We start from the raw sequence: 6,000 nt of genomic DNA, 5'->3' as shown, positions 1-6,000 counted from the left end.
GAGAATGGTATAACCAAAAGAGGCCAGTTCCATCCTCCAAAGTTGTATTTTATTATTCTTAATTTTGGTTCGTTTTCGATTATCGAGCATGAAGGCGACTGATCGTTGGTCCGTGATCAATGTAAAGTGCTGGCGAGCTAGAAAATGGTTCCACTTCCGTACTGCCTCTATGATGGCTGTGGCTTCTTTCTCAACCGGAGGATAATGTAGCTCGGCACCTTGTAAGGTCCTGGACATAAATGCTACAGGACGACCTTCCTGATTCAGAGTAGCCGAGATCGCCACCTCCGAGGCATCACATTCAACCACGAAAGGGAGATTCTCATCAATGGAGTGAAGAGCCGCTTTCTCCAACTGTTTTTTGAGAAGGTTAAAGGCTGCAACAGCCGCTGTTCCCAGTGGAAATGATCTAGCATGCAGCAAGGGTTGGATTTTGTCCGAAAAATGAGGAATCCATTTAGCGTAGTATGCAAACAGACCGAGAGCCCGACGTAAAGAAGCCGGATTCTTAGGTGACGGGAGCTCTTGGAGCGGGCGAAGTCTTTCTGGGTCTGGCTGAATGATACCATTGCCTACGCAGTAGCCAAGGATGTTGATGGTCGGTTGCGACTCAACAGATTTGGATTCATTCAGGGTCAAATTACGGCGATGGAGGGCATCCCGAAATTTTTGGAGGTTGGAGTCGTGTTCCTGTTGATCGTGACCTGCAATGGTAATGTTATCAAGATAGGGAAAAGTGTCCCTTAGGTTTTCCTGCTTAACCAGGCCATCCATTGCCCGTTGAAAGACAGCCACTCCATTAGTAACCCCGAATGGGAGGCGACGAAATTGGTACAGCCGTCCATTAGCCTCAAAGGCTGTGTACTGCTTATCTGAGACCTTCAAGGGTAACTGATGATAGGCACTTTTTAAATCGTAAGTTGAGAACACTTTGTATTCGGCCAGTTTATTAACCATATCATCAATGCGTGGCAATGGGTAGGCGTCCAAGTCGGTATATTGATTGATGGTTTGTGAATAATCGATGCATAGTCGCTGTTTGTGAGGTTTTAGAGGGTTCTTGACAATGACGACTTGAGCCCGCCAGGGCGACGAACATGGTTCAATGATATCCTCTGCTAGAAGTCGAGAGATTTCAGCCGCAATAAAAGATTGGTCTTCCTGATTAAAGCGCCGCGATTTCGTTATTATCGGTTGGCATTGAGGCGGAATACTGGCAAATAATGAGGGTTCATCAAGTGAAGCTGCTGATAATGCACAAAATGGTAATTTAGACGGTATATTAGAAATAGTAAGTCCGGGTTTGGATCCACCAAACTCAATGGTGAGTTTCTTATGCTGTTTTTGGAAGTCCAGTCCTAAGAGGAGATCACTACATAAGTCCTTGAGCACCGAAAGTCGGGTGGAGGGATACATACGACCATGAAGTGTCATATCAACAACACAAAAGCCGGAGATTCTGGTATTAAGTGATGACTGGGCCATCGCAATTGCCTGGTCCGATGGGAAGACATGTAGTTTCAATTTCGCAACAATCTGTTCCTTAATGAAACTATCAGTACTTCCTGAGTCAATTAAGGCATCTAAGGTATGCCCTTTAATTGAAATTTTTGTGGCAGCATGAGACAGGTTCTGTGGGCAAGCAGCTGTAATTGGTGTCGTTGCACAGAGAGTGGCTAAAACTCTCGGTGTGCTTCTTCGGGAGAGAGCTCGAGAGGAAGCTTGATAGGTCCTAGCTGGAGCATCTTGATAGGCCCTAATTGGGGCAGTTCGGTAGGCCTTAGCTGGATTGGCCCTCGTAGAGGCCCTTGATAGGCAAACTTTAGCAAAGTGTCCTTTTTTCCCGCAATAACTGCAGATTGCATTGCGAGCAGTGCAGGTTTTCCTAGGGTGAAAAGCATCTCCACAAAAGAAGCATTCCTTCCTAGATTGCCAAGAGGCTGCTAAAGTGGGGTCGTCCTCCTCTTCTTCATCAGAATTATCAGAATTAGATTCCCCCATGATAGGGTTCACCTGAGACCGCTTGAATTGTCTGGTTGCAGCTACAGCAGCAGATCGAGATCTGGGCAGCTGATAGAGGTCTGCATTTCTCTTTGCCAAATCCAGTGAACAAGCTAGGTCAAAAGCTTTTTGTAGCTCAAGTGTTTTACTTTCTAGTAGACGCTGGCGTATAAATGGAGAGGCAATCCCGCAGATGAAAGCATCACGAATCATTTCTTGGCGGTACAGCTCAGCTGAGGCTGCCTGAAAGTTACAATCTACGCTGAGCCTGCGAAGCTCTTGCAGGAATTCGTCAATTGATTCCCCTGGCCCTTGTCGGGCTGTGGCCAGTAGATGTCTAGCATAGACCTCATTTGGGGTCTTGGCATACAGTTTCTTAAGTGCCCGAATCACCTCATCGTAATTATCCCATTCATCAACATATTCGAACACTTTTGGGGTCACATAATTGATAAGTATCTTCAATCTAGCAGGAGCATCCGCTTCACATTCATCCAGAAAATTCTCAAAAGTACGGTACCAATGCTTCCATACCCTGCCAGCTGCTGGTGCATTCGGGTCCAAGTCCAGACGAATAGGTCTAAGGATTTTCTCCATGATGGGTGGTTCCCTGGATCCTTAATTCCGAGTTTGTCCGAAGGTCTAGTATTCGTGAGTGTAAATACTAAGTTACTTAAATTGATGTAAGAAAAAGGAGGCTTACCATCAAGTAACTTTAAAGTAAGCTTTAAGTAACTTATAAACACACTATATACAAGAGAGGTCTTTACCATGCCTCTGGTAGAAGCCTCTTACAATACTGAACAGACCAGTATTTATACCAGTCCAACAGGAAGTGACACATGACAGGAAGTGAGGTATGTACACAGTTCATAGTTCACAGTTCACAGTTCACAGGAAGTGATGACATAACTTCCCGGAAGTTATTATTTTTATCACATGTTCCTTAGACCTTAAGTGCTTCATCCGGATTTCAGCACTTCGGGAGTTTTCATCACAAGCTGGGCAGACCACATCCTCGTAATATTCAGTGTCACTCAACAGGTCATGGTAATATTCGGGTTCGTCCTGAGTTAGGCCAGCGAGAGAGCCTTCTTCTTCCTCCTCACCCATCTGGACGTTAGCTGACGGTGGTTCCTTCCCTAGACATCTTTCTTGAAAAGACTTCTTCATGCATTCATATTCATCCCGCTCTTCCTGGGTTATCTGCCATTCCTTCACGACGGACCTCATTTGTGAGTTCAATACCTTCCCTTCCATCGGGAATTGCGTTATCAGGCTATTTAATCCTTCTACTGAAGTAACGGTTTCCACATTCTTCTGTTCACCTTGACGTGATTCAACGTACTTTTGGCATCCTTGTAAAATTTGTGTTGCCACCTCAGCTATCTCCGTGACTTTTGAGAGCTCCGAACTCGTTCCCCCTGAAGATTGAAGCTCGTGTTCAAATTGTTCCCCTTGCAGAGTCTTGTCCTTCAGCATATGAAGGAGTTGGCTGACCGTTAACTCTTCCCTGGGAACACGGTGGATCAGAGTCTTCTCCATTTCATCCACCTTTTCCTCCAATACTTCCACCTTCTGTTCCTCTTGAACTTTGGCTTTCAGCGCTCGGAAAAGTTGCGCCCTGATGCTCTCTAGTTCATGTTCAGGGACCATTCTTACAGTCTCTGAGTTTCTTACAGTTTCCTTTTCTTCCACTGAAAGGATTCCCAGTTGAATCTGTTCTTCAAGTTGTTGAACCTCGGTCATTGCTGCCTCATATTTGTCTTGGGTGTCCTTCAATGTTTTTATGAGTTCTTGAACATCCTGTCTTTCATGCTCTGCCATGTTTTTCACCTCTAATTTCTCATCTATGGATGGAACTTCTACCGATGAGTCTGTCTTGGCCTTGAGCTCATCAAGAATTTCCTGCAGCCTTTGGACTTCTTGCTCATGTTCAACCTTTAGTTGTTCATATGCTTCTACTGAAACTAGCTTTTTGGAGGTTGCCGAGTTAACCCCCTCCAGAATTGTAGCCTGGGCCTGTTCATACTGTTCTTTCAACTTCTCACACTCTGCTTGTAAGGAGTCGTAGAGAAGAACTGGAATAAAATCCTGGCTTCCTGAAGATTCCTCTTCCTTTGGTTCGTTCTGTAAATATTCTAGTTCCTGAACAGCATCAGGGGAATGTGATTGATATTTGGCCACGATGGCTCTATGGTCGCTCTCTGCTTGAGCTAGCTGTCTCTGTTGTCTTTCCAGGTTCTCCCATTCAGTGTCCCAGAACTTTTCCATATTTTTCATCTCTTGTACGAGACAGTCACGCAACTGTTCTAATTGTTGTCGTGCTTTGACATAAGTTTGCGTCCGAGCTCGGTGTTTTTCCGTCGTGGATGAATCCTTTGCTTGAACAGGCTCAGAATTCTCTGTCAACCTGGAGTTCTGCTCTGCCGCTTTATTCTTCTTGGTACCATAAGTCCTTCTGCATGTCTTCGTTTTCTTCCCCATCGTCGGCAAGTCCCTTTTAGCCTTGTCTTCCATATTCGAATTGGTCTTATCATCATCCATTTCAGAATCTGAGCTAATAGCTTGCACCGAGTCCTCCCTCATTATGGCTTTTAGGTAATGCCATTCCATGTCTATTTTCTTAATCCACTCCCGTCCTAGAAGTGGTGGTCCTCCCTCAGGTAATACGTACAAGTTCATTCTTGGGTGTTCTTTACCCCTATCTCTCACCTTGACTCTTATTTTCCCCACGGGATATACGTTATGCCCCGTGTATGTCTGTAATACGAACTTGGTATTTCTTAAAGGTATGTGAGAGAATAGCCGGTGGTAGTCCCTTCGGTTGATGACTGATAGAGCTGATCCAGTGTCCAGCTCCATTCTTACTTGGACTCCAGCTATTTTTAGTATGACCCAGATGGTCTGTAGATCCGTTTCTTTACCCACATTGTGGATTCTCAGACTACCCAGCTCCTGGTTGTTTGGGTCTGAGTCTGAATTCTGTTCGTCTGAACTCTTCTCAGCCACCTTGTGTACCTTGTACTTTTCTTGTGGTGGCTTCCTTTGATTGTTGGTCTTTTTCCCGGACCGGCATACCTTCGCGATGTGACCCAGTTTGCCACATTTCCTACACTCTTGGTTCTTAAACCAGCATTGATTCTGGTCATGCGTTGTCTTCCCACAACGGTAGCATTTTGTTGTGCTTGAAGTAATTTGGTCCACCCCGAGTGCCGCCGCCTTTAGTTGCATTTCCGCCGTTCCTTTCGCTGCGGCTTCGTGCGATGCAGCTATAAGGACAGCCCTGTCCAGTGTGAGGTCGTTCTCTTCCAGTAGTCGCTTCTGCGTCCCTTCTTTGGACAATCCGCATACGAACTTGTCCCGCAGCGCTTCTGTCAGATTCCCTCCGAACTGGCAGTATTTCGCTAGCCTACGCAGTTCGACCAAGTATTCCGCATTGCTTTCGTCTTTCCTCTGCGTTCTTGCGTAGAATTTGAATCGTTCAGCCAGCGTCAACGGTGTGGGGTTCAAGTGGTCCTTCAGCACAGCCACAATCTCTTCGAAGGTCTGATCCGCTGGTTTATCTGGTGCTATTAGATGCTTCAAGAGCCCGTATGTTTTTGCCCCCATCGAGTTTAGCAATGTTATCGCCTTGTCGTCTTCCTCTATTTTGTTGGCTTCGCAATAGATCTCTATGCGTTCCACGTACGTGGCCCAGTCTTCTATTTCAGAATTAAAATCGTTAATATTCCCTCTCTTAGGCATCTTTCTTCCCTTGGGAGCAGCACCAGTATTTCTTTAAGTATTCTTATTTATTTGTTTTTTTTTTTTTTAAGATGGCGGTTTTCCCGCGAAACTGGCGGTTTCCCGCTCTTTCCTTCTCTCCCCGCCCACTTCACTGGCGGTATGTCAGTTAAGATGGCGGTTTTCCCGCGAAACTGGCGGTTTCCTGCTCTTCCTTTCTCTCCCCGCCCCCTTCAATGGCGGTTTCCCGCTTCTGTCGTCTCCTCCGCCTAA

The sequence above is a fragment of the Somniosus microcephalus genome, chromosome 30, assembly GCF_052327205.1.
Source record: "Somniosus microcephalus isolate GS21.2 chromosome 30, FLI_Smic_1.0, whole genome shotgun sequence".
Classification (NCBI taxonomy): domain Eukaryota; kingdom Metazoa; phylum Chordata; class Chondrichthyes; order Squaliformes; family Somniosidae; genus Somniosus; species Somniosus microcephalus.
The sequence above is the reverse complement of the archived record's forward strand: the minus strand, read 5'-3'. Positions refer to the sequence as shown.